Source organism: Tasmannia lanceolata, unplaced genomic scaffold (genome assembly GCF_043159265.1).
Source record: "Tasmannia lanceolata isolate RefF3 unplaced genomic scaffold, GAP_Taslan_0.1 ptg000020l, whole genome shotgun sequence".
NCBI lineage: Eukaryota > Viridiplantae > Streptophyta > Magnoliopsida > Canellales > Winteraceae > Tasmannia > Tasmannia lanceolata.
In genome coordinates, this window is record NW_027518697.1 from 26,973,384 (window position 1) to 26,996,001 (window position 22,618).

At 41.3% G+C, this 22,618-nt stretch overlaps 1 pseudogene across 1 annotated transcript in view; it reads left to right on the forward strand.

Moving 5' to 3' along the window:
* Window positions 1-21,301, forward strand: part of LOC143854203 (putative CoA ligase CCL7) — a 54,934-nt pseudogene extending 33,633 nt beyond the window's left edge. The window contains exons 5-7 of the transcript XR_013237457.1: window positions 260-327; window positions 2,105-2,207; window positions 21,068-21,301. The product of XR_013237457.1 is annotated as a putative CoA ligase CCL7 (transcript). The remainder of the gene's footprint in view (window positions 1-259; window positions 328-2,104; window positions 2,208-21,067) is intronic.
* Window positions 21,302-22,618: the final 1,317 nt, after the last annotated feature.

The following is a 22,618-nucleotide window of genomic DNA, read 5'->3' on the forward strand; positions in this document are numbered from 1 at the left end:
GATCGCAAGAAATGAGTACCTGGACTGCTCTCTATGCTCACTAATGTATGGGCTTGAAGAACTTTCTTTAGCCAGAATTCAAAGTCGTTTTGTTTAAGATCAGAAATCCTACCTAAATCGTCATTTGGCATGTGGTGGAATTATGTTATTGAAGTGTGTCATTTTGTTTAGATTGGAAAGCATCTAAAGCATGTGCTTGCACTAAACTCTTTTTGTCTGCTATAAAAGCATTAATTTTCATTTGTGTAATTGTTTGTAGGTTGCACCTGCAGAGCTTGAAGGGTTGCTTCTTTCTCAGCCCGAAATATTAGATGCTGTAGTCATTCCGTGAGTCGTGACCAATCTATGTAATATGTATATGCATACATGTATACATATTTATGTATGTACTCACATGCACAGACTCGACATAGGAGGCACGGAGGCTATTCTCGGTGGGATTTTGCACCTGGGGCCTCCATGGTCTAGGACACACTGTGTTGCATGGATTCTTTGCCCCCTATGCCGAATCCCTGTCGAAATATCTCCACACACGAATCGGACATGGACTCACATGGGACACACCCAGATTCTTTTCGTAGCCATGTCCTGCACGAAGGAGGGACACAGGCTATTCTCGGTGGGATTTTGCACCTGGGGCATCCATGGTCCTGGACACACTGTGTTGCATGGATTCTTTGCCCCCTATGCCGAATCCCTGTCGAAACGTCTCCACACGTGAATCGGACATGGATTCACGCGGGACACACCCGGATTCTTTTCGTAGCCATGTCCTGCACGAATCCTGTTTTTTCGGGCGAATATGACTCATCATTGTCTCTTTTAAAATACGAATCCTATATATTTTTCCTTTAAAGGTGTTTCCTTCGTAACTTTTTTTTATATGAAAGCACAACCCATACTTTTTTAATAAAAACCCTAGCTCCTCGACCCTAGAACATCGACCCCGTTCCTTCTTCTTCGACTCTCTTAATAAAAACTCTAAGGCCTCAACCCTTCATTCTCAATTTTTTCATAAATACATATACATATACATACATATACTATATATTTATATATATTTAAAAATTTAAGTTTTATGTTTTAAAATTTTATTTTATATAAAAATTACCAAATCCACGAATCCTACCTTTTGGGGTTTGCCGAATCCAACACCTCAAATCCTTGTCGGATCCCGACACGCAAATCCGAATCCATACAACACATAGGACATAACACATATACATAATATATATGCGGACACGCACGCACACACACACACACACACACACACACATATATATATACACTAGTAAAAAACCCCGTGCGATGCACGGGCCGACAAAGAACTGTACGGACCACATCATAGGTTGATCCAAACTGTCCATGTGATGGAACACAACATAAATAGGTTGTGCCCCAAAAATCATTTCCATAGGCTGATCCTAGCCCTCCAATCTATAGAGGTTTCCATAATATGTTGTTCCTCTTAAATTGGATGGTTAAGATCACCCTATAGATTTTTTATGAAAAAAGTATAAAGGAGGGGGGGTAGGATTGAAATTATGTGGCTTTAATGGGTGCCTTTGTTAAAAAGCATAAAGGAGGGGGTAGGATTGAAAATATGTGGGTTGAATGGGTGCCTTTGTTAAAAAAAGTCAAAAAAAGTGATGTGTAATTCTCATAGAATTTTGGGAGAAATTCAAATAATTCTCTTATTTTCTCTTTTACTATTATATATATATATATATATATATATATTTTCTCTTCTACTATATCTCTCTCCCTCCCTCTCTCTCTCTCTGTATATATATATATATATATATATATATATATATATATAGGGAAATGATATCAGCACAACCATGTTTTAATAATTGCACAAACTCATCTTGTCTTTTCTTTTTTAATTGGCTTGTGAGAGCTTTTTGAGAACCGTAATAACTTTTAACAGTTCTTTAAAGAATAAAAGACAAGATCAGTTAGTGAAATTATCAAAACATGGTTGTGTTGCTATCACTTCCCTATATATATATATATATGTATATATTTACTTTGTATCAATGTATTTATTTATGTATATGAATATACATTGAAACTAAACTGTATCTTTTTACCCTTGTAGATTTCCTGATGCTGAAGCTGGTGAGGTTCCAATTGCTTTTGTTGTTCGTTCTCCCAAGAGCTCACTAAATGAGGAAGATGTTCAGAAATTTATTGCAAAACAGGTATGGAAATGCTTTTCGTGTGTCAATTTGTACCATACTTCCACAATTGCATACTTTTGTTGAAAGCATAATTGTTTGAGAACAGAAAAGAATGCCAACTATTTTATGTATGGAATGCTTTTCTTTCATAACTGCTACCCATGTCCGTATGCTCATGTCTTCCTTTTTTGCATGTAATTGTCCATCATACTGCTCAACAATACAAATGTGACATGATAATTTTTTGACTGGAATATCCTTTTTTACCTAGATAGAAAGATGAATATACCCCTTATTTTTATGTAGTTTTTGTGACAGATAAGTATCAGACTTTATCCTTGTCCTGATTTTAAGAAAGATTATATATTCTTGGGAGGTTTTGCTTGATAACCAAATTGTACATATGAGCCTCATGGTTTTCAATATACCAGGCCTAAACCCAGCAAAGTTTTCCCTGTTGAACAATCCTATTGGTTCAATCAAAGGATTTCTGTCTATTGAGTGTGGATTGTTTGTCCTATCCCTTTTTAATTATCCATTTGCAAGACAGATATCAGGGATTGTTAGGGTTGTCCAACTGGGTAGATTTTTGTGGCATGACTCATCCATGGTTTGGCCCTCTAATTAGGATCATCGAAGTGGTTTTTTCAATAGGAAAAAAAAAATGCTTCTGTGGTTTGGCCCACTGATGAGGATCATCATAATGGTTTTGCTGATGGGAAACAAATGCTCCTGCCTTTTTAGTTTTGAACCCCTTGGGTCAGTTTGAAAATTTATAAGATTTTATGCATGTAGTTTTGGTCATTGACATAACTTCCTCTCAGGTTCAAGTTGTGTCATTCTCTTTTTTTTGGGAAGCATGATTTAGGGAGATCTGACCTAAATGTTATGCGCAGTACAATTTATCATAGATTAGAAGTACTATTAAGACAGCCGGATGATATAAATGACCCCAACCAAGTTGATGCAGTCTCAGTAAGGGTTTTACATGCCAAATCAATTCATGATTAATTCCGAAACAGATCCAAATAATCACAAATTTAAATAATCTGTAACAAATTGTGCCAGAATAAATTCACATAAACAACAACAAAAAAATCCTAATTCCTAATCAAGAGAAGATGGAAAAGAGAATATGAGAATTATTTACCCGAAGGGAAATCTCTAAAATCCAACCAAGCTCCACTCCAAATCCATGTTTTGGAGGAGAAAACAAAAAAGAAGGATCCTTTAAGAAAATGGAACAAAAAGAATTTAATAACCCTAACTGTCATGGGTATTGGCCCTTAAAACAACTTACATAATATCAGGTGAAACTACACAGTTTTCCCTCACTTAGGCCGCATACTTCACCAGAAACCAATATCATTTTTTTTTTCCAACTAGAAGCCCTTTAGATAAGGAAAATTACCTACCAAACTTAAACTAAAAACAAGGATCTTCCAGCGTCACTCTCAATCTTCTTCAACATGACAAATGTTTAGCCTTTTGTTGTCAAGCTTGTTGCACGTATGTACTAAAAACCATTCTTTGTGCAAATAAATCATGACGAGATCGCCTTCTTGAAACCGTGGTTTTAATTTTCGACAGAAACCGACACAAAATGACTGAAATGTTTTCGTTTCTATCCCCACTGAAATGAAATCCCAATAAATTCGTTCCACTTCATTATTTCTGTCGAAAATTTTAAAATTTCTACCGAAATTCGGACGAAATAGTCGAAACGACCAAAAAGTGGAAAGATGTTATGCTTTATGGCGTAAAGCTATTTTTGCTCAAAACAAAAAGAAAAAATCTAGCCACAATCTATTGTAAATCGAAGAAACACTGCAAATCAAAGAAACACATTTTCTTCTTTTGCATGGAATTTTTTTTGGAAAACCTTGTAGAAAAAACATTTAACATTTTTAATCTTTGTCAACAAGCGTTGTGGGCCCATCCGAGTTGAATAGAAGGTGGGCCCACTTTTCATTTCAATGTGAAGAGTCACGAGAATTTCAAATTTCAAAACCTAAGCATCATACAAATAATGAGTCTCTGTCTAAGCATTGAAAGGGAAAATGGTATTTTGTTGTAAGCCATTTTACTTTGCATTGTATTTCATTTCATTAGTATAGAGAATAATATTTGGTAGGTAGCATCATTGAACTGCATGACGAAGTAACCGTCATGGTTTTAAATTTCCACTGAAATCGACACAAAATGACCGAAATGTTTATGTTTCCATCCCCACCGAAACCAAAATAACTGAAATGCATAAACCCAAATCGTAAGTGCAATAGTTGTATACTATATTAGATGTATTATATAATTATATTTAAACGAAGTGAATGCAAAATGTGGTGCATGCATAATTTATAAATATTTATATGAATTACATGTGAAATTTGGTAGGTACTAAATTGTTTGACAATCACGAGTCATGACAGTGCATGCCATTAGGTGTTTGATGTCTTTAAACCATTATGGGTGGTTTTCTTGCTTATATGATGATCTGTAAGTGTGTATTTGTGCTTATTCTAGCCTTCATTGAAGTTTCATCTTTAAATTCTATTATTTGCATATCTTTTCATACGTTTCCTTGATTTTACATGATTTCCACCGAAACCGAAATGTTTCCGTTTCCGTGGTGTCCGAAATCGAAAGCGAAATTTAAAACCTTGGTAATTGTACCTTTTGCATGAGATTTCAGATCAGCATGGGATCCATAATACCTTGTAATTGTGTGGTATTGAAATAGTTGGGGTCCTTGGAGAGGAGATTGGTCATTTTACTTTCTTATACTTTGTTACATTGTCCTACTCTATTGACTTTACTATTCCAGACATATGCGACAACTCATGCCACGAAGTGTTCGATGTGACTAAGCCATTATGAATGGCTTTCTTGCTTATGTGTTGATTTCTAGGTATGTATTTGTGCTTATTCTATCATTTCCCAAAGTTTTATCTTAAAATTTCATCATTTGCATGTGTTTCCATACGTTTTTGGGATTTTACAAGATTTCCACTGACATTTCCATCTGAATTCGAAATATTTCTGTTTCCTTTCCGAAGGAAACCAAAACTGAAATCTGAAAATTTGCCTGGAACTTTTGATGTATCTTGTGCTTGTCAGCTTGACTCTTATACTTTGAATTGATCAGCTCTTGCATTTTGTGCACCTGCTCATGGATGTCTCTTATGTGCGCCCGCCACTATCTCTTCTACATCATCAGTGGTCATTCCTACAATCAGCAAAGGCACATGATCAATGTTGCAAGAGATGGAGAAAGAGAATAGTGAGTTAGAGCTAGGCTCTACCTCACTGAAGTATTTATATAATAAGAGAAAAGTACAATCACAATAATGCCCCTACTAGGCTTATTCTAACACTCCCCCTCAAGCTGGAATGTATAGATTATACATTCCTAGCTTGTTATAGATATTGCTCAACTTTGCTTTATTCAATGGCTTTGTGAACATATCTGCCAACTAATCTACAGAACGAGTAATACAGTACATATCTCTCCTTTTTGAATTCTCTGACGAATGAAGTGATAATCGACTTCGATGTGCTTTGTTCGCTCACGGAAGACTGGGTTTGTCGCAATATAGATGGCAGCCTTGTTGTCACAGTACAACTGTGAAGGCGAAGAAGATACAATACCAATCTCAGACAGAAGTGACTTGAACCAGATAATCTCTGTACTCGTGTGTGCCATCGCTTTGTATTCTGCAGCAGCACTTGACTTTGCAATGATGTCTTGCGTCTTGCTTTTCCATGACACCAGATTATCTCCTACAGAGGTACAATACCCGGTAGTTGATCTCCAGACAGGAGATCTAGCCTAATCATCATAAGAGCATCCCTCAATTTGCATATGACCATGTCTCTAGACTAATAGGCCCTTTCCTGGTGCACCCTTCAGGTATTTAAGAATCTGAATCACTACACTCCAATGTGAGGTACGTGGAGAGCTCATGTACTGACTGACTACTCTTACAGCATAAGATATATCAGGATGAGTAACGGTACGGTATATGAGCTTGCCCACAAGTCTTCTATGCCTGCCAGGGTCCTCTAACAGGTCTCCTTCTGGAACTAGTTTTACATTGGGATCCATATGTGCAGACACAGGTTTTACGCCAAGATTATCTGTCTCCTCCAACAAATCCAAAACATACTTCCTCTGTGATAGAGACAAACTACGAGAAGAGTATGCCACCTCTATCCTAAGAAAATATCCTAGGCGTCCCAAGTCTTTTCTAGCGAACTCTGTTTGTAAGAAGGTCTTCAGTTTCTGTCTTCCCCCTGAATAACTACTTGTGATGATGATATCGTCAACATATACAATCAATAGAATGCAACCTGTTGCGGACTGATGACTGAATACCGAATGATCTACAACACACTGTCTCAAACCAAACCGCATAACAGCCTCACTGAATCTGCCAAACCATGCTCGTGGAGACTGCTTCAAGCCATATAGAGATTTCCTGAGGCGACAGGCAGAAGAGGACATCTCCCCCTGAGCAAGATACCCTGAAGGTTGCTCCATATACACCTCTTCATGAAGGTCGCCATGTAAGAAAGCAATTTTCACATCTAATTGATGAAGATGCCAACCATGATTGACTGCAAGTGACAGAAGAACGCAAACAGAGGGTATCTTTGCAACTGGAGAGAAAGTGTCATTGTAATCAACCCCGAACGTCTGAGTATATCCTTTGGCCACGAGACGTGCTTTCAATCTCTCAATAGTACTGTCTGGCAAATATTTGATAGAGAATACCCAACGACAGCTAGCAGGTCTAGCACCAGAGGGGAGGGGAAGCAGATCCCACGTCTGGTTGGAATGTAGAGCACCCATCTCAAGGTCCATGGTAGCATGCCATCCTGGGTGAGCCAGAGCCTCATCCAAAGAATGTGGTAACACAAAGAAGACATAGAGAACACAAAACTTTTGAAAGGAGGAGTCAGACGATCATAGGAAACAAAATTAGATATAGGGTGTGCAGTAGAGTGAGAATGAGTACGAGAGGCAAAAGGTGAATAAGAGACAGCGATAGGAGAAGGAACAGAGGATACATGCGTAAAGGGTAAAGGGATCTCTTCCTGTGAAGGTGATGTCTCGAGTTGAGGAGGAGGCCCATCTTTCCGCTGACGTCTCTGATAGTGCTTTGTAGTAGGTGGTGGATCCAATGCTGGAGAAGAAGATTCGACCTGACCAACAGGAGGTTCAGAGGGAGATGGTAATGAGGCCGGATAGTGTCTGGAAGCACAGGGAGAGAAACAGACACCTCGGGCTCCAATAGAGAGAAACTAGGCACAAACTAGGCACAGATGGAGGACTAAAGAAGGGCTCAGACTCAAAAAATTTAACATCGGTCGACACAAACCACTGATGCAGATGGGGACTGTAACAACGATAGCCTTTCTGAGTACGACAGTAACCCAGAAAGACTCAGCGTTCCGACCGTAGATCGGGTTTGTCCCGATCAGGACCTAAATGATGAACAAAACAGAAACACACAAACACACGTGGCGTAAGAGGAAAAGGATCCTGTTGTGGATATAAAGCGTGAAATGGGGAATCACCATGTAGGACAGAGGACGGAAGGCGATTCGCTAGAAAGCAAGCAGTCAAAATAGCCTCACCCCAAAAAGACTTAGGCACCCGCATATGAAAGAGTAGGGCATTGATGGTCACGATAGCCTCACCCACAAAAGCCTTGGACACGGACACTAGCCTTGCACGCTAGCCATGCATACAAGCCTTGCACACTAGCCTTGCACACAAGACTTGGCCTCGTTGTGTGGCATTGATGGTCGGTTCCAAAGAACATGCGCGCTTGCTCGTGTTGGAAGGGTTGGTGTCCTGGTCCAGTTGGGTGGCACATATGCATAGTTGCGGAGACCATGGGCGCATAGCCATGGAACGTTGGATGATGCTTGCTCGTGCTGGCGCCCCGACACTTTCCGTGGCATTGATGGTCGGGTGCAAAGACCATGGGTGCACGGCCATGGCACAACGGATGATTGCTTGTGTTGACCTCGTTGGGTGGCATTGATGGTCGGTTACAAAGAACATGCACGATTACTCGTGTAGGCCGGGTTGTAGCTCCCTTTCCGTTTTGGAGGGTGGGAGGATGGATGCTCGGTTGTGAAGACCATGGGCGCAAAGCCATGGCACCGCCGATGATGGCTCGCTCGTGTTGGTGCCTGGCACTTTCCGTGGCATTGATGGTCGGTTTCAAAGACAAACGTGCTCAAGGCCAGGGCGCCGCGGGTGATTGCTCGTGTTGGCCCCGTTGGATGGCATTGATGGTTTGTTGCAGAGAGCATGTGCGATTGCAAGTGTCGGCCGAGTTTGTGTCCCGTCCCCGTCAGGTGTCACGAATACTCGGTTGCGAAGACCATGGGCCCAAAGCCATGGCACGGCGGATGATGGTTCACTAGCATTGCACCGCGGATGGTTGCTCGGTTGCTGCCATGCACACAAACCCTGCACGCTAGCCTTGCGTACAACCCTTGCACACAAGCCATGCACTCAAGCAATGCACACAAGCCTTGCACACTAGCGTTGCACACAAGCATTGCACACTAGCGTTGCACACAAGCCTTGCACAAAAGCCTTGCACACAAGCCTTGCACACTAGACTTGCACACAAGCCTTGCACACAGGCCATGCACACAAGCCTTGGACACAAGCCATGCATACAAGCCTTGCACACTAGCCTTGCACACAAGCCTTGGGCACTAGCCTTGCGCACTAGCCTTCCGGGCAAACACACACAAGCCTTGGGCACTAGCCTTGCACACCTGGTTGATCCTACCAGGAGTCATATGCTTGTCTCAAAGATGCGGCGCTTGGTTGTGCGCAAGGCTAGTGTGCAGGGCTTGTGTGCATGGCAGCAACCGAGCAACCATCCGCGGTGTAATGCTAGTGAACCATTATCCGCCGTGCCATGGCTTTGTGCCAATGGTCTTCGCAACCGAGTATTCGTGACACCCGACGGGGACGGGACACAAACCCGGCCGACACTTGCAATCGCACATGCTCTCTGCAACAAACCATCAATGCCACCCAACGGGGCCAACACGAGCAATCATCCGCGGCGCCCCGGCCTTGAGCACGTTTGTCTTTGAAACCCACCATCAATGCCACAGAAAGTGCCCGGCACCAACACGAGCGAGCCATCATCGGCGGTGCCATGGCTTTGCGCCCATGGTCTTCACAACCGAGCATCCATCCTCCCACCCTCCAAAACGGAAAGGGGCTACAACCCACCCTACACGAGTAATCATGCATGTTCTTTGCAACCGACCATCAATGCCACCCAACGAGGTCAACACAAGCAATCATCCGCTGTGCCATGGCCGTGCGCCCATGGTCTTTGCACCCGACCATCAATGCCACGGAAAGTGCCGGGGCGCTAGCACGAGCAAGCCATCATCCGACGTGCCATGGCTTTGTGCCCATGGTCTCCGCAACTGTGCATACGTGCCACCCGACTGGGCCAGGACACCAACCCTTCCAACATGAGCAAGCGCACATGTTCTTTGGAACCGATCATCAATGCCACACAACGGGGCCAAGTCTTGTGTGCAAGGCTAGTGTGCAAGGCTTGTATGCATGGCTAGCGTGCAAGGCTAGTGTCCGTGTCCAAGGCTTTTGTGCAAGGCTTGTGTGCAAGGCTGCAACCGAGCAACCATCCGTGGTGCAATTCTAGTGAACCATCATCCGCCGTGCCATGGTCTTCGCAACCGAGTATTGGTGACACTCGACGAGGACGGGACACAAACCCGGCTTACACTTGCAATCGCACATGCTCTCTGCAACAAACCATCAATGCCACCCAACGGGGCCAACACGAGCAATCATCCGCGGCGCCCCGGCCTTGAGCACGTTTTTCTTTGAAACCCACCATCAATGCCACGGAAAGTGCCCGGCACCAACACGAGCGAGCCATCATCGGCGGTGCCATGGCTTTGCGCCCATGGTCTTAACAACCGAGCATCCATCGTCCCCCCCTCCAAAACGGAAAGAGAGCTACAACCCGGCCTACATGAGTAATCGTGCATGTTCTTTGCAACCGACCATCAATGCCACCCAACGAGGTCAACACAAGCAATCATCTGTGGTGCCATGGCCCTGCGCCCATGGTCTTTGCAACCGACCATCAATGCCATGGAAAGTGCCGGGGCGCCAGCACGAGCAAGCCATCATCCGACGTGCCATGTGTCACGTGGCCATTTCGTCCAGCGCTGTTCGCATGGCCTATGGCCCGTGACTTGGTCTATCAATGTAATATGTAAGACTCATGCCTATGTACATGTTGTAGTGAGGACGTAGTTGGTATTAAAAATCCAAACGTAGCTCGTCTCGTTGCGTCTTGGAAAGTTGTTGTTTATAGCACCTTTGGTCGCCACTCGCCGCTAAGTGGGTTGGTTGCTAAAGCTCTTTACCCTGAGATCTTGGTTGGATATCGAGTGGTGCATTGCTAGTGCATATCCTAGCAGGGATTCCATTCTAGTCAACGGGTGATCGGGGACCTTTAGGAGTTGTAGACCTTTTGGCATAATCCTATTGTAACTTGTTCTAGAATCATCAATAAAGCTTAACATTTGCCTACTTGCGTGCCCTATTGCTTTGTGTGTGTTTGGAAACTTAGCACTCAATTTGTGTTTGTTTTGCAGGTTTGATTCTCATAACTTTGCTAGGCTTACTTGCTTGTTGTGAGGCAACGCAAGTGGCGCACGGACCTCAATCCCAAACCAAAGGTCCGTGACAGTTGGTATTAGAGCAGAAGTTCCTACCTACATTCAGAAATGGCGAAGAAGAATGCTACCCAAACACTCTCTCCAGAGTCTAGTCAAGTTCGTGATGATCAAGAACCACTCAATGAACCAATACTGGTGCGAAGTACAAGAGAACGGATTGCTGGTGTTGAGGAAAGGGTGACAGCAGTAGAGCAACAACAGTTTAATCTTGCCGAGTTGACAGAAGGCCTTGGTGTGGAGACCAAGGGCATGATAGAAGAGGTAGAAGAGCGAGTCCATGCTCTTGCTGAGTTATTGAATCAGGCCGCGATGGAGGATCTTCGAAAGCAAGTTGAGACCCTCACTGGCCAGGTGAATTTACTCATGAGGACCATCGGTAATGGCATAGGTGGTCATGGTGATGGACAGGGTAGCAGGGTACGAGTGCCTGAACCACGATGCTACGCCGGTGCCCGTGATGCTAAGGAGTTACAAAACTTCTTGTTCGATATAGAACAATTTTTCCTTGCAACACATCTTGATGAGGAGGCCAAAGTCACTATGGTCAGCGTGTACCTCAGTGATGATGCCAAATTGTGGTGGCGAACCCGTTATGAAGAGATTGAAGCGGGACGGTATATTATTGACAGTTGGGAAGATATGAAGCGAGAACTTAAGGCACAATTCATGCCTGAGAATGTGGAGTTCATTGCCCGAAAGAACCTACGTCGCCTTCAACAAACCGGGTCAATTCGAGAATATGTCAAGAAATTTTCGACTCTCATGCTTGATATAAAGAGCATGTCAGAGGAGGACAAGCTATTTCAATTTATGGAGGGACTAAAGCCTTGGTCCCAGACAGAGCTCCGAAGAAAAGGAGTTCAGAACCTTGCCACGGCAATGATCGAAGCAGAAAAGTTATTTGATCATGTGGGGGATGACGCAACAAACAGGAAGAAAGACTTCAACAACAAGCCATCTAGCAACTTCAACAGGCTTCCCAGCAACATGAATACCTCTAGTCGGTCTTTTAGTAGCACAAAAGGAAGAATCCAGGGTTCAGGGGGTGATAGGAGAAGCTATCCCAGAGAAGGGTCCAGACAATACAATGAGGCACCAACTTCTACGTCACAGGGGCCGTGCTTCATATGCACCGGTCCACATTATACTCGGTTTTGCCCAAAAAAGGGGACTGTCAATGCTTTGCTAACTTCAACTTCCTCACCCCACGCTCAGAGCGAAGAGGAAGAAGATGAGGAGGAACCAAAGATGACAGCTCTAAGCCTGTGCACTGCTATCAAGGGACAAGGTGCCAAGAAAATTCTTTCTAAAGGAGTCCCATCCAAAGGCTTGATGTACATTGAAGCATGCATTAATGGAAAGATGACTCGGGCTATGATCGATACAGGTGCTACACACAACTTTGTCTCGGAACAAGAGGCAAAACGTTTGGCGTTGAAGCTCGAAAAAGATGACTGGAAAATGAAGGTAGTAAACTCAGAGGCCCGCCCCGTCACTGGGAAAGCAAGGAGTGTACCAATCAAGATTGGGGCATGGTCTGGAACAACCAATCTCATGGTAGTACCCTTAGATGATTTTCATATCATCTTGGGGATAGAATTCTTGAACCAGGCCAAAGCAGTCCCAATGCCCTACTTAAACTCCTTATGTATGTTTGGAGAAAAAGCACCTTGTATGAGTCCTGCCACTAGACAAGAGAGGAAAGACGTCGAACACTTAACGACCCTTCAGCTGAAGAAGGGTTTAAAGAAAGGGGAACCCACCTTCGTGGCAACCTTAAAAATGGAAGAGGCACTGGTGGGGGAGATCCTCATTCCCCCGAGCATCAAAGATGTTATAGAAGAATTTAAAGATGTCATGCCTGAAAAACCACAAGTGGGCCCCACTGCGATTATTGCTCCGTAGCCAATGCTACAATCGCATTGAGTCAGTGGCTTCCATCGAGACGTAACCCTAAAGATAACCGTCAAATCATCACACCCCTAATTACATCAAATGTGCAAGTCCTTTCTCCAAGTCCACATCTACTGAGTTGAGTCCTACTTGGGGTGGACATCAACTACCCCTTGGGGTCACTTACGGTATACCTTTCAGTCAAGCAGTGTTGGCCCGCAAATGCATTTGCTGAAAACATTTCAAAAACTTATTTTGTGAAATCCGTTTGATATACACTTTATCAAATCACCTGGCCAGGTATTTTTCTAGGCTTACTGCTCTGACAAAAACCGTAGATGTTATCCTATAAAATAGGTGGAGAATTCCATGTCGGGTATCACTATTGACCTCGAAGGTTTGTCCAACACTCTAGTACTACCCTCTGGTGTCTCCAAGAGAATCACGGTTAGATAGACCAAGAATGAGAGACTCGCCAACAGACCAATATGACCCCTCAGGTCACAGGACATGTAAAGAGTCCTGTCTGGTAGAATAGCTCAATTGCCTCTTGTCCACAAACTATTTTAGTGTGATCCTGTTCAGTACGCAATCTCATTGTCGTACCCATTCTATCTTGCTTAGGTCTACTACCCGAGTGATTAAGATATGTCATTCCACATCTCGTGCATGTTGGCAAGATAGATGCTAGTTGTATACAGGAGGAGGTGTCCAACCTCAACCCCAACTAGGAACTATTAAAGTCTGCAAAGAACTGGAATCTCATATCTCCTTGCTCCCTAGGATCTGTGAATCCATGAGCATAGGTTTCCTACTTTGCTACCTAAGGACAAATACATGTCAATAAGAAGTAGCATGTCACACATATTTAACATTTAGTTACCCATTAATTGTCATGTAAAGAAACTTTTATTGATTAACATGCGAAATATACTAGGTTTTAGGGCACCAACTCTAACATGCTCTTGGTAATTAACATGGACCAGAGAGCGGTTCAAAGATTGGCAACGCTGATTGGGTGTAGTGCTGGGACCTTCCCTATATCCTACCTGGGTTTACCTTTAGGGTTTGGGGTATGACGGCTGCCCAATGGGCCTCGGTGGTAGAAAGGATTGAGAGGAAGCTAGCAACTTGGAAGAAGAAGTATATCTCTCTCGGGGGAAGAATAACATTAATAAAAGCTGCACTTTCTAACATGCCGGTGTATTTCATGTCTCTGTTCAAAATTCCGGCCAAGGTAGTATTGATAATTGAAAGATTACAATGAAACTTTTTATGGGACGGAGATGGTAAGTCAAAGAAGATGAAGAATCTAATCAGTTGGGAAAAGGTCACACAGTCCAAACGGAATGGGGGCCTGGGGATTGGTAAGCTCAGAATGCGTAATAAATATTTACTTGGAAAATGGTTATGAAAGTATGGTGTGGAGAAATCAGCAATATGGCAACGGGTGACATGATTGGAATATGGATTGGAATGGGGGGATTGGAATATTAAGAAACCTTCGGGAGGGAAGGGATCGGGAGCTTGGAAATCTATCTATTATGTCAAGGAAGACTTCGAACAAGGAATTCGCTACAAAGTGGGTAAAGGTACGAATGTGCGATTCTGGCTAGATGTTTGGTGTGGTCAGTCATTGCTCAACATGGAATTCCCAAGACTATTCAGAATTGCCATCCCCTGAAGCAACGGTTTCAGATTACCTAGTTAGAGAAAGCCACGGAGGCAGAGGCTTCTGGGATATTCGCTTACGTCGGAATCTTAAGGAGGAAATCCAGGACCTATAGAGGCCTTTCGATGTTGGAAACGACATATTGCTCACAGTCTAAGGAAGACGAGCGAATTTGGATTCCAGCATCCAACGGAGATTTCACTGCAAAATCTTTCTTTATGGCCTTAAATACTGGACATCCATCACCAGCTAGGCGAATCTGGAAATCTCTAGCACCCCCGAGGGTGGTTGCGTTTGGGTGGACGTTGTTTTATAGGAAAATAAATACCTGTGATCGCTTAAAGAAGAGACAATTCAGCCTAGCAAGTATGTGCATCCTCTGTCAACAACATGAGGAAACGTTGGATCACCTTAACGTTGGATCACCTTATGTTGCATTGCCCATACTCAGATCATCTGTGGGTAAGAGCAATCAGAGCTTTTGGGATTTCCTGGGTATTGTGTGACCCGATCTCAAGGCGCCCGAGGGGCCTCATGATCTCCACACGAGTTGGAGAGCTCCGCTGCCTCTCAAAGTAGTGCCCTCACAGAATGGGTCATGGCATATGCGATACCTCTTGATTCGGAGTAAGAACTCGGAACCAAGACGTACCTAAATATAAAGAAGAGTCACCATCCAAGGATTAAGGCCTTGGAACCCATGAAATACTCTGTGCAACGGATAACCAGAGAAGAAAAGGTCCATGCCTGGTTATGAGTGAGGAAGGTGTTAGGCACCCTACTCGCCCGAGCGAACTCGGTCTCTTATGTCATTTTTATTATTTTCGAAGAATTTTGGGCAAAAATCATATGAAATGGGAACAGACATCCCCGAGAAGACGATCTACCTAAGCATGCATGACCGGGGATGGGCAAAGAAAGAGAAACTTCCATGTCCTACAGAGGGTTGATATCAGTATCACCTGACATTGGAATGAACACTAGAGTCCGCCGTCTCCCCCTCTCAAATCCTCACATCACTCATGGGAAGGCGGAGAAGACTAGAGCCAATCCAATATCAGATAACCCTGATACCTGTCTCCACTAATCCTAACTCATCACATCTAACCCTAGCTCATCATATCTAAGAAAGCAGTAAATAACCACATGCATGCTACAGCTAAGTAGGTAACCAGATATAATGAGCAGATATGATAAGATAAGATAAGCAAATAAGCAGTAAAGAGCTACAGCTAAGCAGATAATCTAGATAATATGAGTAAGTAAATGCTACAGCTAAGAATGTAAGTAAGCAGTAAAGAACTATAGCAAAGTAAATAAACAAGTGACAATAAGTAAGTAAGCAATAAAGAGCTACAGCTAAGCATGTGAATAAGCATGTAAGGAATAAACACACTATCATGTACCTATACAAGAAATCAGGACAAGCAACAGACCACAGGCCCTAAAACCTTAAGACTCTAAAAAAGAAATGTGTCATGTGTGATCTTGACCTGGATAGCTGTCCAAGCTGCCTACGTATCCAAGCCTCTTTTGAAATCAAGATCAACCTAGTTCGGTGGCGCTATTATAAGCCACGATGCCTATTGTGCCTTGAACCACTAAACTAGACTCGACCAACTAGACTGGGACTAGTGATTACATTTTATTGAATATGATTAGTTAGGTTAAAGTTGATTGTGGGTTTTTAGGACACCCTATATGCTCCGAACTAAATGCAAGTTAATCCTGGACTAATGCAGGTGGGCCCTACATCCTATGTGCGACTAGGCTTTACCCTAAGAAAAAGATGGGCTATCTAAGTGAATCCTATTCTAGCCATCAGTTGACGATGTGTACAACTGACCAAACAGAGGCTCATAACTTTAGGAATCTCCTATCTATCTAGGACAGACTCCTATATATCTAACCAACATGAAATCAACCTAAACACGTCTTTTCTTCCTTTGGGCATTTAATTTGAAATTTTTTAGGGTCACCTACAGCAGAAGAGAAGATACTATGAAGCCATTGTCAAAATGTGACAATGCACACTACAGACCTTTCAACATCACTTGGAAAGAATAATGGAACAGATCATACATGTTCATTTTACTCTGGAAATTTCAACATTCAGAGCCTGAACTGAAAACCTGTTTTTAACAATCTGATTTCTTTCTCGAGCATTCCCTTAACACTCTGTATCTATTACAGCTTTTAATAAACTTAACAAAGATAATTTTAAATAAATGAAGCTTTTCAAACCTGGTAATATTAATAGTATTGTGAAAGACTAAGAATTAGCCAAAATACATTATTAATGAAAACACAGTCACTGTCTATGCATAGTGAATAAGAGAACAACAGTCATTAACAATAATGTAATGACTTGTACTATTGAATAGGTGTAAACTAAAAAAACCAAACCTCTTTGTATTTCCAAACAAGACTTGTTAATTAATATAAACAGTGTTGATATGATAGCATTTGTTATTCAATATCTTATAAGGTGAAGATCAACATTAAACTAGATTTAGCATGTGAAATTTACAAGACAGTTATAGCAATTTAAAAATTAAGACAAGGATCCTTCATATCATTTAAACAATAAAATAACTCTAAACAGCTCTACCAGTTTTCAATTCATTTAATAAAAAATTCTCTCAAATACTAGTAGAAATGTAACGATCAAGACTTTTGAAAATTCAACTAAAAACTCAAAAAAAAAAAAAAAAAAATTAGACAAAACTACAGAACTATTCTTCATCAATAGCTATTTTACATAATCAACTACAGCCAAGATAACTTGCAAATGGAAATCCTTAAAAAAAATAACAAATCTAAAACATTCCAGTTATGGTTAACGTGCAAGTGATGCTTAGATCTTTCTCTCAAAGCAATTCAAAACAACAGATTTTCATCCACTTTACATAGAAGGTGAAATTCTTTGAATTAAAGTAAACATTATCGGATCAAAGGAGATCTCCATACAAGCAAATCACAAATTGAAGTATTGACAAAGGTCAAAATATCATCACAAACACAGGCAAGAAATCAACTTCAAACTTTCAAAACAAAAATTAAAATTAAGAGCAGATTTCACCTGACGAAAATCACAGTTAGAGGTCTTCAATTCACCGGATCTTTTATTTACTCCAGCGAGAGATGAAAGCAGTGATGGTTTTCCTACTAGAGACCAGAATTCTAAAATCTTTCCCTTCCTAGATCTTTTAGATCTCTGATCTCCTCCTCTAATATCAGCTCTCTCCTTGATTCTTACAAAATTTAAAGTAAAAATCTATAAAACAATTGTAAAATGATAGATCTGCTGGTTCTAGCTCTGAATGGAATATCAAAGAGAAAATCTGAAGCAGATCTGTTAAAAAAAAGTTGGAACTAGCTGAATCTAAAGATATTTAACCTGGTTTGAGGTAGAACATCTAGATTTAGGGTTTGGAATTATAAAAAATGGATTTAAGATGAAGGATCTAAAGTAGAGAAAATAGGATCTGAGGTTTCGAAGCTTGAGCTAGGTTTTATAGTTAGAGCTAGGGTTTCTATGAAGTAAAATAGGATTTAATGGTGTAGAAGGAAAAAGTAATGGTAACAAAGGCTAGCAGGGAAGGAAAATAGAGTAGCTAATCAAAGAGAATCGTCTGGCCGAAGCTCCGGCTAGCTCGCCGGAGAAGGACGAAGGGGAAACTATTCTCTCTCTATTTCTCTCGTCTCTCTCTGTTTCAGTTTTTCCAATGAAAGATGAGCTCCCCCAAAATACCCTAATCGAGTTGCTTATAAAGGCAATGATGTATTTTACTCCCTCTTTTTACCCTGGACAGCTTCCTCTTAGATAATCAACTCCCCTTTTTATGTTAATGAAGAAAGTAATATGCTTTCTATCTCTTCCCTTCAACACCACTTCTTTTGGATGATTCAACCCCCTTGACCATAAAAAAAACAATAATATACCAATCTTCTTCTTTTCCTAGGTCACCCACTTACTGGATAATTCATACCCCCTTTTTGCACTACACTACACTACATTACGAACTAGCCTCGTCCTATTAGGTAATTTTTGACAGATTTCGACGAAATTTTGCAGAGGACTACTTGGGATCCTAACCTACCCTAGGGTGAAATTTGGGACACTAATTCACTGATTTGATGGCTTTTTGTTCGAATATGAAGGTTTAGGATTCTGTCAAAATGGGGTGTCTACAGGTATGTCTTGAATCTATTAGCTCGCTTTACCTTGGATGGCGTTCTGGCCCCTTCAGTGACACAGGTCGAACGCTTTGGGTGACCTTCCCCTACGCCATAACTTGAGATATCTGGAAAGAGCATAATAGATGCATCTTTGAGGAATAAAGTAGAACTTCTATTCGCCTGGCATCTGACATTAAAGTGGAATTGGTCTCATGGACAAAGTTTAAGAAACAAATTCCCTATGGGATGGGAGATCTTATAAGGAACTGGTGGTCGATTATATGGGACAAAACTATCAGAACGAAGCCTAAACCTAAATGGATTCCACCACCAACGGGGTGGCTGAAACTTAATTTTGATGGATGTTCCCTTGGGAATCCAGAGAAGGCGGGTATAGGCGGAGTCATAAGAAATTCTTCCCCTACGATGGTTATGACATATTCCGGACCAGCTGGGATATGTGATGCAAACGAGGCGGAAATCAGAGCTCTACTATTCGGATTGTGTTGGGCCTTTGAGAATAATTAGCAATCCTTAATTGTGGAAGGTGATTCCACAAATGCAGTAGCCTGGGCCTCTGTCCTCTCGAAGGGCCCTTGGATATTGCAGGAAGTGGTTGCGGAGATACTGGATCTGATAAGGGTACTTGATCCGCTAGTTGAACATCGAAGACGATCTGCGAATGAGGTGGCTGATAGCTTAGCTAAGGCTGGAGCTGAAGGGTAGATTTATATATAGTATCCTTTCTGTAAATATCCCTCCTGTTTAAGGAAGGATCGAGTTTTTTTGGATTATTGAGTTGTCACTTTTACCCTCTGTTTTGTATTGGCCTTGGGTATGCCTGGGACTCCACTTAATATTATGTATAAGCAAGCTTGGACTCTTGGTCCCGAATGCTAATTCAATATTAATGGAATTTGTCAATTTTCAAAAAAATAAAATAAAAAAAATTCACATGAATAACAAACTAAAATCATTATCATGAGAATGTGGAAAATAAAAAAACTGGTTACTCGAAGGAAAATTTCCAAAATCCAACCAAGCTCGATTCCAAATCCACAGTTTGGAGACAACCATGATAAATCTCACTTGAATCAGGTGAGATGTTAGGTGAACCTTGCATAATGTTATCGGAAATGACCCAATTACCTCTCACTTAAGTCCTCCTATGGCCATGGCTCATGCATGCATAACGTGTCGATGATTATCCGTCCAAACCTTATTTCGACAATTTTACCTTTGTTTTTTGGTGTGTTGAATAGTTGATATATCAACACAAGAAGGAAAATCAAACAAACTACAAGGGAAAAAAAAGAATAATATGATCAAACAAAGAAACACTCCTTGCTATCAGGAGAGCATATTATCTCATCATATTACATCATCTAGCATATCACTGTCAAAACCTTACCTTTTTGTAGCCTATTAATCTCACTCTTGCATTAGCCAAGGAATCTGCAGCCCTTGTTCCATCTCTTTCGAGACAAAAGATCCGGTCTTCAGAGTTATCCATGTTAAAGCATAAAAGATAAATAACGCCTTTCTCCAACAGCTCAAGCTTTTGGAGAAGTTGGTAAGTTAACATGGTATCAGAGCCAAAGGTCTCGAGTTCAAACTTCTCGGATGGCAAAAATCCACATGCGATGGTCGGCCCAAAGTGGGACCACATGTGCCACGTGTTTGTTAAGTGGGCCACACGTGCGGGGGAATGTTTAGGTTTAAAATATAAATAACGCTTTTCTCCAACAGCTCAAGCTTTTGGAGAAGTTGGTAAGTTGACAATCCAGATCCCCCTCAGCTAATCAACATCCATCCTATATTAGAGTTTTATTTGATTACATTAATGATGACTTGAGACATGAAAGTCTCCTATCAAATCCTTTTTTAGACCCATTGATGGCTTCATCTGTATGTTTTAAATATTAAACTGACAACAAGGCAACCCACAAAAACCTGTCCATAAAAGTAGGCATCCATCTTCTTCTTCTTCTTCTTATCCTACCTTTTAGTCCTAAAATATATGAGTGTAAGCTGCGGTTAATGTTTATGTGGGAAAGGTGCAAAACAATAAGTAGAAACTATGAAAACACAGAGGAACCTGATGATAGGGAGAGGGAGGACCTTGAAGTGTTCTGCAGTTTTATTTTTGACCATTGAAATGGTTTTAACTTGTTTTATTGCTTTTCATCTCTTTATGGAGGTCATTACATTCAAGTTGTACTTCACAACATACATGACATTGTACAGTATGCGTGCTTCTTCAAAATACATATATACATCTCTATTTATTATGCATATACACATAATAAATATACACTTTCAATTAGCGGGCGGGCGTTATCAAATCTGTGGTTGTGTTTTTCTGCAGGTTGCACCCTTCAAAAGATTGCGGAGGGTAACATTTGTAAATAGCGTTCCAAAATCAGCTTCTGGAAAAATACTTAGGAGAGAGCTAATCGATAAAGTTCGGTCGAAGATATGAGATATATTTGTTATCTTTTGTTCTTAATCGTTCTTCGTTGCATTGATCGAAGAGTATAGCTTCTATCAATCTAATTCTGGCTTTCAATGTTAATGTTCAAGGAATGATTTACGTGTATAATTGGTGTGTAATGAATGATTAACATGAGATCATCGTACAGCTACTAGGTGCTGAGGATCCACAATTTTCTAAGGATGTTTGGGTCCTTGGATAAAAAAAATTTCTAAGGCCATGTTTGGTAACTGAAATTTATTTTTCCATGAAATATTAGGCCCCGTTTGGATTGAAAGATTTTTTTTGGAAAAGTTTGGAAAGGAAAAAATATTTCTAGGGAAATGATTTCAGCACTCCAATCTTTTTGTAAGATGCGGGAAAGCATCTTTGTTTAGTATTTAGAGTGCTTGTAAAAGTTTCCTATAAAAACATAGCAGCATCATTTCTCTATTTCTAGTATTTCTTACTTTTTCTACACCCAAAAACAGATAACTCAGAGCCAACCTACTTATATTTCAATTTAAAATGATAACCCTCAAAATCAACCAGAATCATGTCAGTTCCCTCTAAATTGTAAAAAGCAAAAAGCCAAAAGCAAAAAAATAAATAAAGAAATAAAATAAAAAACTGTCAGAAATGTTTTTCTTGCAATCCAAACAGGGCCTTAGTTGATCAAGTAGTTAAAGAGGGGTAGGATCTAGGAAGGGTGGGAAGGAGAGTTTTGAGAGGGCATGAGTGAAGAGATGCTGAGAAGTGGCTAAAAATAAGGGAAAAATAAGTTGCATTTTGAATGGTATATCCCCCCCCCCCCCTTGTTTTCAGTCTTTTCTTGCCCTCTAGTCAGTCCTCACTTTGATGCCCATCAGGTGTCTCCCTCTCCCAGCCTCCCTCACCGTTGGATGAGCTAATATTCCATGGAAAAAGAATTTGAGGTTACCAAACGTCTCTGTCGGCATCCGGTTCCTGGAATCCCAGGAAACAGAAATCAACTTTCTTGATTACACATGGATATTTTGATGTGGGATCCAACAATTGACGACTTGGATTGATACCCAAGACGACTGTCTCCCTAGTTAGGCTCATTATGTTAACAAGGATTGGAATTTGAAATTGAGATTCAAAAGGAATACAACAATCCAAGACTAACTGCTGTTTACTCACTTTGAAAATCTAACTGCTGTTTACTTAATTTGAAATTGGATGCAAATCTAACTGCTTTCCACTTGGTAACATCTCAAAACTATAAAAATCCCTATGGGGCTACTTGATCGACTTTGTTTACTCCATATAATACCTATTCTAAAATGTGAATTGTTCTCAGTTGTTCAGTTATCAAGATATATCCCAAAATGGGATTTGCTAGAGTCCATCGCAAAAGGCATTTCGTGGAAAGTCTGTTGCGTGAGAGAACAGCCACTTCATGAATAATGACAAAATCTGTTG